The sequence below is a fragment of the Camelus dromedarius genome, chromosome 9 (assembly GCF_036321535.1).
Source record: "Camelus dromedarius isolate mCamDro1 chromosome 9, mCamDro1.pat, whole genome shotgun sequence".
Taxonomy (NCBI): domain Eukaryota; kingdom Metazoa; phylum Chordata; class Mammalia; order Artiodactyla; family Camelidae; genus Camelus; species Camelus dromedarius.
This window is the reverse complement of record NC_087444.1, coordinates 27,732,655-27,750,255: the sequence shown is the minus strand read 5'-3', so window position 1 is coordinate 27,750,255 and position 17,601 is coordinate 27,732,655. Positions and strand designations below refer to the sequence as shown.

The 17,601-nt window shown below is 45.5% G+C and overlaps 1 long non-coding RNA gene across 1 annotated transcript in view; it reads right to left on the bottom strand.

The window, feature by feature from the left end:
* Positions 1–418: 418 nt before the first annotated feature.
* LOC116154815 (uncharacterized) overlaps positions 419–17,601 on the bottom strand; it is a 584,547-nt gene continuing 567,364 nt past the window's right edge. Inside the window, exons 8-9 of the long non-coding RNA XR_010382264.1 lie at positions 2,109–2,202; positions 419–1,767 (exon numbers count right to left, since the gene is read on the bottom strand). This is a non-coding gene — a long non-coding RNA (uncharacterized LOC116154815). The remainder of the gene's footprint in view (positions 1,768–2,108; positions 2,203–17,601) is intronic.

Here is a 17,601-nt window from a genome sequence, read left to right as displayed (position 1 = left end):
GACAAGGATGGGCCCTACATACACTGTTCGTCTTTATTAGAGACACAGGCACACACACACACACACACAGAAGGAGCCCACGTGAAGATGGAGGCAGAGACTAGTGATGTGGCCGCAGGCCCTAGAAGCTGGAAGAGGCAAGGAGGGATTCCTTCCAAGAGCCTGTGGAGGGAGCCAGGCTGCCCAACACTTCGATTTCAGCTCTTGTGTGAAGGCACCGAGTCTGTGATAGCGGCTCACGTCAATGCTAGGAAGCATACAAGCCAAGCTCTGACTCCCACCCAGTGGGCCATCCCCATGTGCCTTCGTGGATTCTGAGCAGGAGGTAACTACTTCCTTTTTCAGGTTTGTGTGCCAAGCTCCCATGTCATGTAACTAATGGAGAGATCCACCCATCCTTGCAAACTTGTAGGCCCAGACGGTAGCAAAATTTTATTAAGAGAGAAAAAAAAAATCTAAGCTAGAAATGCAAGAGAAAAATGAAGCAACCAAATTGCATAGTTGTTTCTATCTTTCCCTGAAGGTGTGCCCGGCATTTTACAGGGACCTCGGTGGCATTTCGTGGCAATGTCTGACAAGTTTGTTTTGGCTGCACTCAGTCCTTTCCTCTCTTCTGTGGCTGTTAGGCCTCGGGGCTGCTTCCAGCTCTCTGTTCTCCATCAAGCAAGAGTCCCAGCCCCTTGGCCTGCTCTCCTTCCTTTTCTGGGGCTGTGACCACCAACTCTACATCCTGGGGTCCCTCTTCCCCTCAGTCTGGCTCCTCCTCCCTCCCTGCCCAGGAATAAAATAATCGTTTCACTACTTAAGGGGTTTCAGTGCTCATCACTCTGGGAGGACTGGAGACTAACAAAAACAGCATATAGTTTTAATAGCCAGCGTTAAACGAACGCTTACCTCAGGCCCAGGGTGTACATCTGCAGTCTCATTTGATCCTCATGAGATTTATGCAGGAAGATGCTATTATTATTATATTGTCCTCGTTTTAAAGATCAAGATTGTGAAGCTGTAGAAAGCAGCCTGAGATCACACCACTATTATAAGGGAAGAGGGGCTCAGACTTGATTCTAATGATGCCAAAGCCCAGCTCAGTAATCAAGGTCCTGCTTAGGGCTTTATTAAGGTCGTGGTTGGCCTGCTACCTAGAGTTTTGACTTAGTTTCTAAGATATTAACTTGGATGGTGTTATAGACTGAACATGAGTGTCCCCCTAAAATTCCTATGTTGAAACTTATTCCCCATTTTGATGGTTAGGAGGTGGAGCCTTTGGGAAGTGGTTAGATCATTTGGGTGGCAACTTCATGAATGCGATTACTGCCCTTATAAAACAGACCCCAGAGGGCTCCCTAGCCCCTTCCCCCATGTCAGAACAGGGTGAAGAGACGGCCGTCTATGACATAGCAAGCAGGTCCTCACCAGCTACCAAATCTGCTGCTCCCTTGATCTTGGACTTTCCAGCCTCCAAAACCATGAGAAGTAAATCCTTGCTGTTGAAGTCACCCAGGTGGCGGTATTTTTGTTACAGCAGCCTAAGGGGTCTAAGACGAATGGCAATGACAAAATGTCCAGACTTTCTTGGATCTTTGAAGGTGATTTTACTCCAGCCCCTAAACTCTTCCTCTGAAAATCTGACCAGTGTGAAATAATTATTTCCAACTAGAATCTATTCAGTAGGACTCTTGATTGAGAAGAAACGTTTTCCTGGGCCTCTGCATCAACAAATTTCCTTGGCCAACTGTTTCCTAGAAGTCATCCCAGGAAACAGTGTTCCTTGAAAAAAATAAAGCGTCCATGAGCAAAACTTTCAGAAAACCCTGAGACAAAGGTTCCATGACTGCTGGACTTTAGAACTTTTTGTGTGCTGGTGTACTTGGGGGACCTCAAAGCTGGGGCCTTCGTATACATCCGTTATTTGATAACAGACCCCTCTTTCCATGGAAGGTAATCCAGATTTCAGCTTCTACAGAGAACACTTTGCAAAACACTCCCTCAGTTCCCTCCCTAACATTAAGCATTTTGTTCTCTGAGACTTTGGGAGGCAGATCCAATATGTATTTCCTGGAAGTTCATTATTTTTGATGACTGATCTATATAAATATCAAACAACTTACCAGATGTGGCAGGCCTCCCGTGTGATGAAATCCACGACGACTTCGTCTTTGCTGTAATCACTCAAATGAGTCCGGAAGTGTGGGCCTCTGGCTGCTGGAAAATAGAAAACAAAGTCAAGCCGGGCCCTGTCTTGAGCTGTCTGTGACAGCTCCCGCTCAGTTTCAGGGACAAGATATGTGTTGAGCTAAAAATATTCAAAGCAGATGTAAATCTGGGAGATACAACTGCAGCACACCCAAGCCAGCCATTTGTTCCACTTCAAGTGTCTCCTGATGCACTGTTGCCACAACTCCAGGGGACCACAGGACCCTACACACACAACTTGCCGGTGGAAGCGCACTTCTGACTCACCTGCAGATGGCTGGGTGGAGAACACCCCTGCATCAGCCGGGCACAATGGTCCCCGGCGGCCCCAGAGTCTGCAGGCAGAAATGAATTTATTTCATTGCAAGAGAGCTGTGAATTCCCCTCATGCAAATGCTTTTACACTGATCTCTTTTATCCAGTATTCTATCCTATTATCAAGAGCTTGATTTTGTCCGTGGATTGGAAGACACACTACTCCCAAGATTCCATGGGAGAAGTGAGAATCAACTTGGTCCACGAGAATGAGCTGCCCATGGGCCATGATGGAATGTCCCCTCTGTGCAAAACAGTAGCATGTGGGACTCTCTGGGGAGTTCAGCCTTGCTTAGAAGCTGAATCCTTGTGAGAAGTTATCTATAGGAGATGAAAACTAACATCCATCTTTTATAGAATGACAATAAACATAATTATGATAGTTCATTGAATACGTCCTATGTGCTAAGCACGATAGCCAATAGTAGCTACTTTTATTTATTGGCCTCTGTCATCAATCTTCAACCAATATGGCACTCCAGTGAGTGGGGATGTGTGCCTGTGTTTTGGTGGAGCCAATACATGGTTTCAATCTCTTATCTTTATCTTGGAATCTTCCAGAAATAAAAGTAAGTGTGAGATTTAACCCCAAAAAGCTGAGTTATTCTGACTCTAAGTTTTCCTGAGGATTGCTCCTCATGGGGTCAACTTCCTTGCAGAAAGCAAGGGGCCACCATAAACTTACAATCCTTCCCAAATGGATGTGATATTTGGGTTGGGGGCTGGGAGCTGGCAGATAGGATTGGGCTAACTGGCCTGACCCAGACACTAGTCCTTTGAGGGGAGCACTGTGGTCATTCTTGAGGAGCTTCTGTGTACAGAGCCTGTGAGTAGCCCGTGGAAAGTCAGACTTTCCAACAGCCTGCAGGTTCCATTTGGGGAAGCCTAGCGCTGGGGAGTCAGGCATGAAGGCATTTGATTTCTGGCTCTGTCACTTACAAGCTTGACTTCATTCCTATAACCCTCCATTTCATCATCTTTAACGTGGAGATGATTACGCCCAGACAGAGTGAGAACGGGGTCACAGTGCCGCACTACACAGAGTGCTCCGGCATATCGTGGGTTCTAGAGAAATGACAGCTTCCGCTGCTGCTGACAGGGCTAAGACTTGCTGGGAGAGGAACCGATCTATCTTTCACCTCCCAATGGAGTTCATGGTCCTTCTCGTCTCTGAGTGTCAGTGGCTTTACCAGGAAGAGGGACACCATCGCCAACTGAATCAGCCCGAGCAAGGACTCAGCCTCGCCGCATTCCCTGAGCTGGGCCCGGACGTGTGAGTCACACGGCCTTCTCCATGTGGACGCCGACAGCAAATCACTGTTCCCATTATGAACAACCAGACACGCTCCAGTGTGGTGATGGAAAGTAATTACGAACGTAAATGATCTAACCAGACACGGATTCCACCAAGGTTTAACCTCTGGTTTCCTTTTTTACACAGTAATCACACACTGTCCCGGGGCAGCCCACGGAGGGGGATCATTACGGAGAATTATGTGCACCATCTGCCCACTGAACCGCAGCCTGGGGTTCAGACGGGGGCAGGGGACATCTGGCTTTACTTTGGGCTCTGGTGACACCAGGAACATGGATGAATGTCACGCCGTACATATGGGGTGTTCCAGACCCGGGAGCAAACGCCTTGCAGGCTATGTTCTCCTTTAGCCAAGCCAGACCCGGAGGTGACTCCAGTGCCACTATTAGCAATTCCGCAACTGCTCTTGCTGCTACTGAACCCCTGTGTCTAATACTACAACTAGTCACCTCTACTCTGTGCCCAGCTAGCCACTTTCCCATAGACTCTCTCATTTAATCCCAATGAATACGGATATTGTCTCCACTTCCTAGACAAGCAGACTGAGACTCAAGAAGGTAAAGATACGGTGCCCAAGGCCACACGGCTAGAGCAGCCGGGTGTGCTCTGGTTCACATGGCCCCCGAGTTCCAACTGTCACTGCTCCATGACTGCTGTTTGTGTGACAAACATCAGAGCAGTTCAGCTACTAAAATAATACTTAGGAAATCTACTCAAAGCCATTTATTAACATTCAGAAAGAAATAAGAAGGAGATTCTACCAGTGAATTAAGACGTCAAGCGATCTCGGTAGCATGAGAGAATCCTGGCATTTGTTGCAATTACATTTTTCAAAATGAGGAACAAGATGGCTAGAGCAGAGTACGAGAAGTGCACTGATCTTAAGCACCCGGCCTGATGACATGGGTGACCGACGTGCCCGCCACTGAGATCAGAGTATAAAGCATTTCCAGCTCTCCAGAAGGCTCTCCTGGGCTCTTCTCAGTTCAGTCTCCTTCCTTCTCACCCTCTATTCATACTTCCATCATCACTGATTAGTTTTGCTTGTTTTTTTTTAACTTTCTACAAACAGATTTATACAGCATGTACTTTTTGGCATCTGGTTTCTTTCACTCAACAGAGTATCTGTGAGATTCTTCCAGACGAAGTTGCAATGGGCAGTCCCGCTTCATTAATAGTTTGTTCTTTGTTCACTGCTCTATCATATTCCACATGCAGAGAAACGACATCTATTTATCGCTTGACTAAGATGAATAAGTCATCTTGAAGCATTCCTGCGTATGCCTTTTGGGGGCACATGCACCTGTTTTTTTGTGGCTAATATTCCTAGGGATAGAATTCCCTGGTTATAGGGTTGGTGCGTGCTTCATTTGAGTAGAAACTGCAAATAGATTCTCAAAGTAACTTCACCATTTTATATTCGCGCCAGCATGGTATGAGAGTTCCTTTCTGATGCCGGCCAACGTTTGGTAATGTCCTGACATTTCTGTGAGTCCCCTGTGCTTTCTCCACTTTAGAAAATAAAGCCTGGATTGTGTCTAGGAAGCGAGTCACATGCCACTTAGTGCTTTTTGTTTTTGGAAAAAAAAAATTCAGTGAAGGGGTGTTGGCATTGACAAGGTCTGTCCCTGAGGAGGGGTGAGGTGTGGGGATAGGGGATGAAGAAAACAGACTTTAAAGAAAGGGATTGTCAAATCAGGATGGCACGTGGATGAACAGAACCTTTACAGAAAGCCTGCAACTGACGCTTCATTTCATGCATGTGTGATTCTGGGTTTATTACAGCCCCGAATCATATTTTATAAAGAGACAAGTTCAACGACTGACTCTTTGCCATGTACTTAATGAGCTGATGTGCATACCCCGATTTACCCAAGTCATCAGATGGCAAATGTTTTATTTAGCCTGAAACATCAAATATTCATTGAGCCACTCCATGGTTTACTCATTTATTCCTTCCTTCACTCATTCACAAAACGAACATTTATTAAGCAACCAGAGTGTGCAAGCAACTGTGTTCAGCCTGGGGACATGACATCAGGTTACATCAGTGTATAGGTGCTGCCTGGAAAGGTCTTATATTAAATCAGCAAATATAATACCTCTTGCTCTGTTAAATCATGGAAAAAGGCAGTGTTGTATTATTTGTTCATTCAATAAGCACCTCATGAGTGATTCCTGTGCAGACACATTGCTTGTGTTTTGTAGGTTGAGTGTAAGAAAGAGGCAGAGACCATTTAGCTTTTCCTGTGAGCTTGTGGTCCAGGAGGTGAGGGGAGAGAGACTGAAATGCTATGGTCAGAGATGGCTGCAATACAAGATGAAGAGTTTACAAGGGTGGAGACCGCAGGTCTCGAGGTTAGGCTCTCATTCCAAGGGATCCCTCATCAGGAACAACCAGGTGGCACATGCTGCCCCTGGAATCCCTCCCCACACTCTCAAAGGCTTGTCCAACTACAGGACGTGGGTCTGAGTTCATGGGGGGGGGGGCAGCACCACCAGGCTGAGTGTCAGGGACGAGACTCACCGTTTACACAGGTGGCCCTGTTTATTTTACACCCTACCTGACCCTAGGCATTATAATTCATATTGCGGTAATGTAAAAGCCTAGACTCAAGTCAGTTTCGACACATATGCACACTGATGCCTTCGAACCCAGAGAACTCAAGTGTGCAACAATGAGCACCTTTTATTACAATGTCCAGATCTTTGCACTTTGCGTGGATTCTCATGAAAAGGTCACTATAGTAGCAATAGGGCGTCCTGTTGAAATATTTAGGAAATCTTTCCTTATAATGACAGTGATAGTGTGATGGTAACGAGCATAATATCACTTCCTTTGTGCCAGGAATTGTACACATGCTGACAATAATCCATTCTTATCCCATTTTATAGATGAGTTAACGGAGGTGCAGAGAAGGACTTGTGCAAAGTCATGTTCTAGGTAACAAGTAGGAGAAATAAAATCTGAGCTCAGACAGGCTGACACCAGAGCCCCTATTCTGAAGCGACGAGGCTATATTACCTCCCCGAGAGACTGAAGGCTAATTTGAAATGGAAAAATCCATAATTCACATCAAATGCTTTGCGTACTGCAGGGTGCTGGAGTTATTTACCGTATTCTCGGTGATACTTGGACACTCATGGGCTTTGTTGGGATTTAGGTAAGGTATAAAGGCACATTTCAACTCTGCTCTCCCCACAGCCCCCACATTCCAGAATAATGAGGTTGTCTCTATTTTGTGTGATGTCAGGCTTTCCCTGCTGGGCTGTGTCCACTCTGATGAGGCCCCTTTGTCCTGGGAATCAAATGACTTGGTCTCTTTAGACGAGCCGGGCAGGCAGCCCTGGCTCTCACGTGGCCAGTGGACATGGTAAGTCAGAGCCAGGAGACCCCAACTCCACTCCCGTCTCTCTGGCCGGAGACATTCGGAACTGCAGGCAATCTCCGTGAAAAGGGGAAGAAATACCTTTTAGAAGGATTTCAATATCGAGGACTCACAACCGTGGTCTTAAATGTGCCCTTTCTTTCAAACGGATGGCCAGTGTCTTTTTTTTTTTTTTTTCACCTGACTGCATCACCCTGTAAAGAATGCCTTTGACTTCCCACGGTTTGGTAATTTCAGCAGAGAATGGTAACTTCTCTCAAATATTGAACTTTCCCTGCTTTTTCCAGAAGTAACACGAGGTTACTAAAAATAAACACCTGCCTAGAAAGGCTATGAATTTCAGATGTTAAAACACATCTTTTTTTTTTTCTATTGTTCTTTATTTTTCCCCCTCACTGATAATTTGAGAACCACCCCCTCTGGGATTAGAAATCAACTCTTTTCAAGGCTTTCTGAGTATCTCGTGATCTAACAGGCAAGGTGGCACTAGAAGGGGAGCAGTCTCAGGGAAAGGGGCAGTCTCTGTGACTCTCAGCCCTCTCAGTCCCCCCTTTCCCCAGCGTGCCTGTGAGAAATGGCTTCTGGTAGCTGTAACACTGAAAGACAAAATGCAAACCAAACAAATAATCCATTTCCAAGGTTTGCTTACAGAGAGAGGGATCTATTTATGAAACACATATTGTTCAGTTTCAGGGGAAAATCACGTAATCATTGCAAGGGGAAAAGCATGGAAAGTGCTTTATTTTGCATAAAAATCTCCTTGCTCTATGATTTGTGTGGCTGAGATGCTCAGGCTGGGAAAACTTGGGTCTCAGTAGCTCACCCAAGGAAGGTGGAATTTAAAATGCAGAGAGAATCGCTGGTCACAAGAAAACATTGGTGTTTATTAACGTGGGGTTGGGTGGGGATGGGAGGGGGTAGGTCATGGACAAAACAGAAAGATAAAAATGTATTTTGCTTTAGGGGGATCTCAGAGAATGAAGACAGACCTGAGGCTCTAGGCAGCATTACCACTTAAAGCAGACAAATCATTTCCTGCAATTAATATCTGAAGACTCAGCTAGGTTCTCTGAACTTCTGTAGCGTGTATGAGATATCAGCATTGATCTAATTTACCAGTTATCTAGACGTTGAAAAGGAGCTGGCTTTCCGCCTCTCTGGTTGAGAATGCTTTATTATACTCAGCTCGTGTTTATGAAATGCCCTCTGGGCACATCTACCACTTAAAAGGTACAGTCTCCCAGGATATCAGGGCTGGAAGGAAACTAACAAGCCTTTTAGCTCAAACATCTTCTCGGTGCTTGAATTTTCACCACCACATCCTAGAAAAGCAGTTGATAAGCTTCTGCTTCAACATACTCAGAGATGGAGAGATAAACACCTCTCAAGCATCCCCTTTTATTGTCAGATAACTGCGGTTGTGGTCTCTTCTGTTGAGCCAAAAATGAGGTCTCTTGCACCTTCCAGTTTTGCCCCGTCTTCTGCTCAAATATTACACATTAGATTTAACCCCTCTGTGTATTAGGGTGATGAAGTGGGTGTGACGTCGAGCCAGTCTCAACAGAATTCGGATCACAACTCTGTCACTGACTGGATGTAGGATATTAGGCGTATTATTTCCTCATGAATTACTATCTATATCAGTCAGGGTGCACTTTTGCTGTAGTAACAAACAGCTCCAAAAATCTCAGTAGCTTTAAATAACTAAGCTTTCATTTTTGCTCCTGTTTTCTGTGGCTCTGGCTAAGGGCAGGGTCTGACCTAGGTTGTCTTCACTCAGCGACCCAGCTGATGGGTCTGTTTTGTTATGTGCTTCTACCCAGAAAGTACATGTATCATTTACATTCATAGTCCATTGGCCAAAGAATGTTACATGGCTGCTACGCCTGATTTTAAAGTGCAAGCCTACCATGTCCCCGGAAGATGGAGAGCTGAAAAATTCAGTGAATATGGTGAGGCCACATCCCCTCATAGGATTGCTCTACAGACTTACAGATTTAAGGCATGTGATGTATGTTTTGCAGAATGCCGGGCACCTGCCAAATTTTATTTCCCTGTAGTTGGCAAATCATTGAAGACATTCTTAGCTCCTTCTACTGTTCTTCATGCTAAATTATCTTAAATCATTTCACCATCCTGGTTTGTGTCTTCTCAAAATCCTACCCAAATGTCCCCTATTAATTGTGACCCACCAGAAACAAACACAATATTCCAGCTAAGAATAAAACTCAGAAGGAGAATAAAACAATCTCCTTCCTTCTTCTAGATAACGCATCCTAAAATTTTCCTTTCGCCCCACTTTTGGCGATCACAGTGCATGGTCAAATTTGCTGCCAGCTAAACACCTTCCATCTCTTTTATGTATTTTCCTGTGAAGCTGTCTCTTCCTAATTCCACACTTGACCCATTGGCCTTTGAGTCACAAAGAAGTTTCACATTTCCCCCCATTAAACAGCATCTATTTGATCTGGCCCATTCTTCCAACCCAGTTATCATCACTTCAGATCAAGATCTGTCTCATCTAACGTTCAGACAAATGCTGTGGAATGGGAGACATGTCAAAGTATCTGGCCCAGCTCGGGATTCCAACAAATGACCTATCCTAGCCTTGGAAACGATGGCCTCATCATTTTGGAGGACATCTTTTAATCTGATGTTTAAGCTGTATCAAGATACCATTGATGTACAGTACACTGAATATATTTAAAATGCACAACTGGATGTCTTGATATCTGTGTACACCTATGAAACCTTGACCACAATCAAGACAATATCCACCTCCTCCCCCAAAGTTTCCCTGTGTCCCTTTCTAATCCCTCCTTACCTGGGAGATCTTTCAACCACTCATTCTAATCCACTGATACCTGTAAGAACTAGCACGATGCTGAGCACAAAACAGAGGATGAGGACATATTTTCTGGAGCATCAATGAGGTGTCCAAAACACCTGGATGCTTGGATATCTGTTCATAATCACCCAAGGTCAGTCCTCCTGCAGAAGTTGTCATCTCACCCATCAGGCCACAGACAATGCAAAGAAAGGGTCCCACATCCAAAGGTGGCCTGCAGGGGTATGCTGGTGTGAGAGATCTGCCCAGATAAGACAATGGTGCCTGAATGACCCAATCCAACCCTTTCTGGGGAATGGCGGTCAGAACCAACACATGCAGAAGTGGGGACACATGTGTGATCACTCCACATTCACACTCAGGCCATGCAATAGGTATCTTCTGAGTGCTTACTACGTTATCAGGCAATATTTTCGGCACTGAACATTTAGCGGTGGAAAAATCTAATGAGACCCTGGGAGAAGAGTTAGTGCAGATTAAGCTTAAGATGATGCAGAGATGAACCGAAAAGGGAAGGAAAGAAGAGGTGAAAGGCAATGGGCAGGAGAGCCCTGGTCACCTGGGGGGAATCCACATGTGCCTTACAAGGTGGATCCTCTCCATTTTATTATCCTGGTGTACTTTTTTTTTTTTTAATTGAAGTGTATTCAGTTACAATGTGTAAATTTCTGGTGTACAGCCCAATGCTTCAGCCATATGCACATACATATATTTGTTTGCATATTCTTTTCCATTAGAGCGTACCACAAGATATTGAATATAGCTCCCTGTGCTACACAGAAGATATTGCTTTTTTAAATCTATTTTATCTATAGTAGTTAGTATTTATGCTGGTGCACTTTTGATTTGCTTTGGTTTGGGCAAAGGGTACGCTATTTCACGTCCTCTTCTCCGCTTGACCTTTTCCCGCCCAGCAGCAATGGGAGCGTCTGTTCTAGCAATGCATCCGGAAGATGAATTCTCATCAATTAGTTACTAACTGTTGTCTGGAGCTCCGAGGCAATGTCTTGGACGCAGAAGGCATGCTCCTGAAACGTGGGGGCATTGCTGTTTCCTTTGCATCCCGCCAGGTAACTGAGCTCACCTTCTGTCATGGAGGAACTCACCTCACAGAAGGACCATCTTCTCGGTGAGAGAGCAAAGGGAAAATGATTTGGAGAAATCCAACGTCTATCGACCCACACTGAACAAACCCTGCATAATTCAGCTTCAAGAACTAATGTACGATGCATGCTATCACCATCAAACTTGTGTTGCAAATAATTCATGCCTGCAACTTTTAAAAGATATATTACTAACAGTAATGCCAGCAGAGTCGGGCTGGGTGAATTCTTGGGGTTTGAGGGAATGATCACTCCAGTGTTCAAGATTCTCTTTGAGTGTCTGAGCCTCTGCAAGGGGAGACAAGATGATACGATGAAATTTCACTCCTTAACATCAAATAAGCTTTCTTTCTTTCCGATTTCACTGAAAGGCATTTTGAAAACGCTTCGAGTTGCAGTTTGAAATAAGCAGCAATCCTGTTTACAAAGAACACAGCGATGAGTCCAGAGTGGGTTTGAAATCAGAAAGCAAGCAACAACTTCTGGGCTGCCTTGCTGGGAACTTTGGGCAAACACGTGTCAGGCAGGGTTAACTATATAAATTATCGAAGATATTTTTGTTGAGTCACCATAGGCTTGAAAGGGTCACTAACCCCGGAACATCGTGTTCATGGAAGCCTAGTATTAACTTGATGTAGAGGGTGGTGTCTTCTGAGATGATACTGCTTAATTTCCCGGGAGCTATTGTAAAGTTTAAGTTCATTAGTGCTTTCAGCTCAGCAGTAAGCGCTGGGCGATGGAAGGTACACGAGGCAATGATACATCGACCTTGCAAAGCGATCACAGGGATACTAAGAGCACTATATGTACTTTCCACTTCTCGATGACCAACTAAGAAAATGCTCCCAATAAATCAGAGGGTTTGCTGATCACCTTTGCTCTCTGGCTGTGGAGTCAAACGTACCCATTGACGGTGGGGTGGGCTTATTTCCACTGATGAACAGTCCTCTTCTCAAAAAGAAAATCCGGTTTGTTCCTCCTTCAGTTTTCCAGCAGACTGCTGGAGAAGAGAGTCTTTGGCAAGAGCTGTCTATTTCAGAGGCTTTTCTGGAAAAGAATGCCTGCAAGCTGCCCATTTGTCTTGGAGTTCTTCAAAGGCCCCTGCAAGATCTTGTCTAGGCAAGAGACCCTGGCATACATGCTGCTAAGCTGATTCTTCATTTTGAAGTAAAGTATGTACAGTATAAACAAAAGCCAAATGCAGCCGCTCTGCTGCTGCTCATAAAAAATATTTAATAAACAACTGTAAGATTTGCTTGTAAGAGTAACTATCATTTTTAGGAAACAAAAAGCCTATTAATTTTGTGTCTTAGTGTGATGTTTCTGGAAGGCTATGCAAATGCCCTATTTCTTTTAGAAACATTTTTTGAGTGCCCATTGTAGTTCGGACACAGGGTTGGGGAAACAGAGGTGAATAAAATGTCGTCTCTGCTCTTGAGGACGTCTCCGCGGTCTATGGGGAATCAAGGCTCATCAAGGATCGTGATACAGTTGTGGGTGAGCTGGGAAACGCGTAACCAAGGAGGAGTTCCGGGCAGGGGCTCGGCAGGCACGCCGCAGTGTCCACCAGGTGAGGAAAAGTGGAAAGGGAACTGGAGACAAAGCATGTGGCCAGTTCAGCCCTCCATGTGACGATCTATGTTATGGAAATAGAGGACGCACTAGGGGAGGAAGGTGGGGTCTCCCGGGTGAGCCACGGGGATTTGCGCAGGGAAACGAGGCAATCCTCTTTGTGCTTAGGACGACCATCACAGCACAGAGTGGGGACTGTGTGCAGTAGGGCAGTGCCGGTGAGGGGACCAGGGGATGCTGCTGGGGGAGGGGAGAGGAGAATGGGGAAGGTGCGGCCAGGGAGCCAATGGGGTGGAGAGGACCAGAAAGACCTGGAAGGCACCTCAGCAGTAGAGACATGGATTCATTCCAGTTAACACACATCTTTTTGTTCCAGGCATCCCACTGGGCTCTAGAGACACGAGACAAATGAGACAGTCTGTGTCGTTATTTTTCTGTCCTCAGTTTACCCATTACCTCTTTTGGGGACTACCCTGGTTGGCTCCGTGTGCTGGCTAAGTGTCTCCATCACACGTCGCCACCCAAGCATGTTCTCTGTCTCACGCTGCATTTTAGTACAACCGAGTACGCAATTGAAGGTCTTCCCCGGACCCCTGTGTGTCACTTGCATTAAGACAAGGACAGCTGCCTGTGTAGGCCACAGCGCTCACCAGCTGCACCGTAGGCGCTCAACAAGCGTTTGTTAAATGAATGTGTGAACAAAAGAGCTCCCCAAATAAAAGGAAGTGACAGGCAGGTTCAAAGTAAGCGTGGCACCATCTCCTAAGCGTGTGGATGGAAGCATAGACAGACTGGGCGAGAGCAAGCAATCTGCTCTAGGCCTAACAGTCTACAAAGATTCTGTGAATGAGACAGATCTGGACTTGAGTCAGGGGTCCTTCCCTTGGTGGCTCCATCCCTGGCCACGGAGTGTTCCTCACCCGGAGCATGTTCTTTCTTCGTCTGGAGAGAATTAGGACTCCTTCCTACACGGAAGCCTCAGAGAAGCTGCCCCAGCCAGGGACGTCACAGAAGCATCCCCAGGAGGGGTTCTGGGCGAGAGGCCTGGGCTGCCTCCCACCTCCGGCTGTTGAGCAAGCAGCCTCCTGGACGCTGGTCAGCCAGGACGTGGGGGCTGGGAGGCTGAGATGGGGGAGGGGGGCGCGAACGAAATGGAAACACATTTGCTGGCAGCCAGAAATGCCTGTGATCTACCCACAGAGGCAGCCTCTGCGAAAACTCCAAGGGCATCTGAGGATCCAACATTTCTCTTCTCTTCCTCTCTGTCTCTGGTGGGGAGGGGGGAGGTCCCAAGAAGAAAAGACATCTTGTGTGCTCAAGCCAGAGACACTGAACTTAAGTTGTAGACTCATACATTGTTAGAACTTAGAGGAAATTGAAACATCTTCTATTAAGCTGTTTACCTCCTTAAATGGAATTAGAGGGGTGCAACAAGATCCCCCGTTTCCTCCTCTTCATCTTTCAGCTTAGATCATCTTTCCTTCTGGAAATCTTCCCTGACCCCCCAAAGCTGAATCAAGGACCATCCTGAGGATCTGACACATCTGTGTGGTACATCATAATTGCCTGTTTGCTTTCTTTCCATAACCCCCACCACAGCCAACCAGAACACAATCCCATGAAGATAACACTACATGCCTTCCTTCATTTAATAAATGTACTGACATTCACGAGCAATTCAGTGAGCTGGGCTCTGCGGATATTGTGACGGTCAATGGTCCTTTCCCTCAAGGACCTTATACTCTGGAAATGTCTACCGTGTCCATAACGTGATACTCAGCCAAGCACTCCTAATCAGAGCCCTCTACCTATCTGATGAATGAATGAATGAATCACACAGCAATAAAAGGAGTCTGGGATTAATACAGTTATTTATCACTCCACAAATACATTTGCTATAACTGGACCACAGCCGCACTGAGAAGAGCCCATCAAGATTTTCAGAGCCCAGATAAATAATTCAGTCTGTCTCTGTTCAGATGATTTATCAATGGAAAAAGAAGCTTTAAAAACATTTGCTTTGGGGAGATGGGGCTAGCCCTTTAAATAGAGGTGCTGGCAGACCAAGGAGGCTGCTTAGTTTAACACCGATAAAGACAGTGCAGCCGTTGCACTTTTACGGCGTCTACAGGACTGATCAAATAGAGCTACTTGTGTTTGTAGAGACTATCAGTTCAAAATATCGGTCTGCTATGGCACTTACTAACTGTGGTTTGCCCAGTACGCTCCTTCTTTGTTACCAGACCCTGAGATGTTTGGGGCAGCAATGCACCCAGTCCCACATAAGACACTGTCTATCCGAGAGCCTTTCTGGAGTCACAGTTCTGGCCAGTCACATGGAAATGGTAGTCTTCTCAGGGTTCTCAGAAGGCATTTATTTTCCTGATAAATGGAAAAGAAACAGCTATGGCAACCACCGTTTTTTTTTTTTTTTTCCTATGCCCCATCTTCCTGTCTCAAATGAGGATGTGATTCAGCAGCCACTTTGAGGCCATGAGGAAAAGGCCAAGTGAAATGTAGAGAAATGGGCCTTGATATCATTTACTACTAGATCCAGCTTTTGTATCCTCAGCACTATGGACATGTGGAGCCAGATCATTCTTTGTCACTGGGGGCTGTCCTGTTCGCTGTGGAGCATTAAGCAGCAGCCCTGACTTTAATCCACTAGATACCAGTAGCATTTAGTGACGATCAAAAATGTGTCTCCCAGTTGCCACAACCCAAAATGTATCCAGATATTGCAAATGCCCCCTGGGGGGAAAAATCATCCCCAGGAGAGAACCACTGTGTTAGACGAATGCCTGAAATTTCCTACCACTAGATTTCATTTTAGTCCCCCTCAAGAGGAGGGGACTAAATCCTATTTGTTTAAGCCTCTGGAGTCAGGTGTTCCGTTACTTGCTGACAAGAGCGTTCCTCATTTTATATACGTATACACACACACACACACACACACACACATATACATACATAGACACACACACATATACACACACACACGTATATATATATATATATGGCTAGTATTGAGCACTATTCCACTATTACCAAGACAGGGTATTGAATAATGCTGCCCTCCACCCACTGCCTATCTGGGCCACCTCCAAGTTGACCCCAGCTCCGCTCAGTACCTCCTCAGAGCCTGTGTATTCTGTGTATTCTATTTCTGTCTATGTGAAAACTTAGTACAGTGCCCAATTCTTAATGCTGTTAGTGAAGAGGCTTCAAGTAGTTAGTGGCTATGAGTACTGAATCTGGAGTTAGATGGCCTGGGTTCAAATTCTGACTCTTAGAAGCTGAGAAAAGTATCTTCTCTGAGCCTCATTTCTCTAATCTGTAAGTTAGGGCTAATTATGTTGTCCACCTTCAAGGCCGTTAAAAGGACTAACTATCAAGTCGTGCATGCATCATTTTTAGAAGTAAGGTGACACAAAGATGGGGAAACAATATAGTTGGATTCCATGCATAGCATAAAACAAGAAAGAGAAACTGGATTGAAGATTTGGAAGCAGTGAACTGTCAGATATCCCCAAGCACTCTCCTTTCATGGAAGGTTTCTCTGTTTCCAGTAAAAGGGGGTACTGCAGTCAGTGGGATCGGTATTCAACATTTTGTGCCGCAAACATCAGACCACAGATATATACTTTTTGTTCTATTTCTGAAGTATTCTGGCTCTGTCACACAGCCACAACTCAGAAAAATTGGTAAATGCCTCTGAAGGTCTTCAACTGCATCCTTCAGCCTCCAGAGAGAATATCCTTCTGTGGTATGTGGCCATCCGTTACACGATAAAGATGTTTCCAAAGCTAAGACACTCGTAGACAATCCCCTCATTGATTTCTGCCCTGTGCTGTGAGGAAACTCTCCCTTCTCTGTAGCTCCCATTTCTCATGGCGCCCTGGAAGACCGTGTTCTGCTGAACTGTCCTCTCTGAAAACAAATCACACCCCAAGAGGGTAGAGTGCCTCAAAATCACATTTACGACGTTAGATGTATTTGGGTCTTCAGGAAACAATTTGTTGTGTTTGTGGGCTTCATAGTCTGCTCTCAACCCAAGGTCTCCATCTTCATTAATGGAGACCCAGTACATACTCGTTCAAACTGTGATGCAGTCCGCAGTGCAAGATCCCTACAGGGATAATGTAAACCATTGGTCATGTCTCAAAGACGCACAGTCTCTCAAGGGGAGCAGAGTGGCTTTTCTCATCTTTCTCTTTTGCTGGCTACAGGAATCAGAGCGGAATGTCTGAGAGCTGAAGTCTGTAATAATGACAGCTTGGGCCCTGCTGCTATTTCCGGGTGTTGTGAACGTTAGAGGTGGGACTTCTTAATCTGAATTATTGGTCTGCAGCTTCGCTCAGACGGCCATTCTCCCCCTCATACAGGCACTAAATCTTAACTGATGCAACTCACATTTTGAAAAATATTAACCAACTCTTGAGCTTCAAAGATAGTCATGGGCTTTTTCTCTGAAGTAGGGAGCTGTCTTCTTAAGATGTTCTTCACAGAGTATAGGTAAAGCCCTGCATTTTAAGATGGGGAGCGTGATCTCCCAGTTGGTCGGCCTCGCTCAGGTCGTCTTCACAAAGCTTCACCAATTTAACGTGCACATGAGTCACTTGGGGATCGTGTTAAAATACAGATTTGGATTCAGTAGGGCTGGGGTGGGGCCTGAGAGTCTGCATTTCCAGCAACTCTTAGGTTTTGTTGATGCTGCTGGTGGATTTTTTTGAGTAAGGTTCTAGCACAAATGATGTTGTAAAGAGACTGATACAGGCCCAGCTCTGCCAATGTGCTTCTTCCTTCCTGGCAGATCCTACAAACTCTCCACTCCCCGAGTGGCAAATCAGGACACTGTATCTCGGG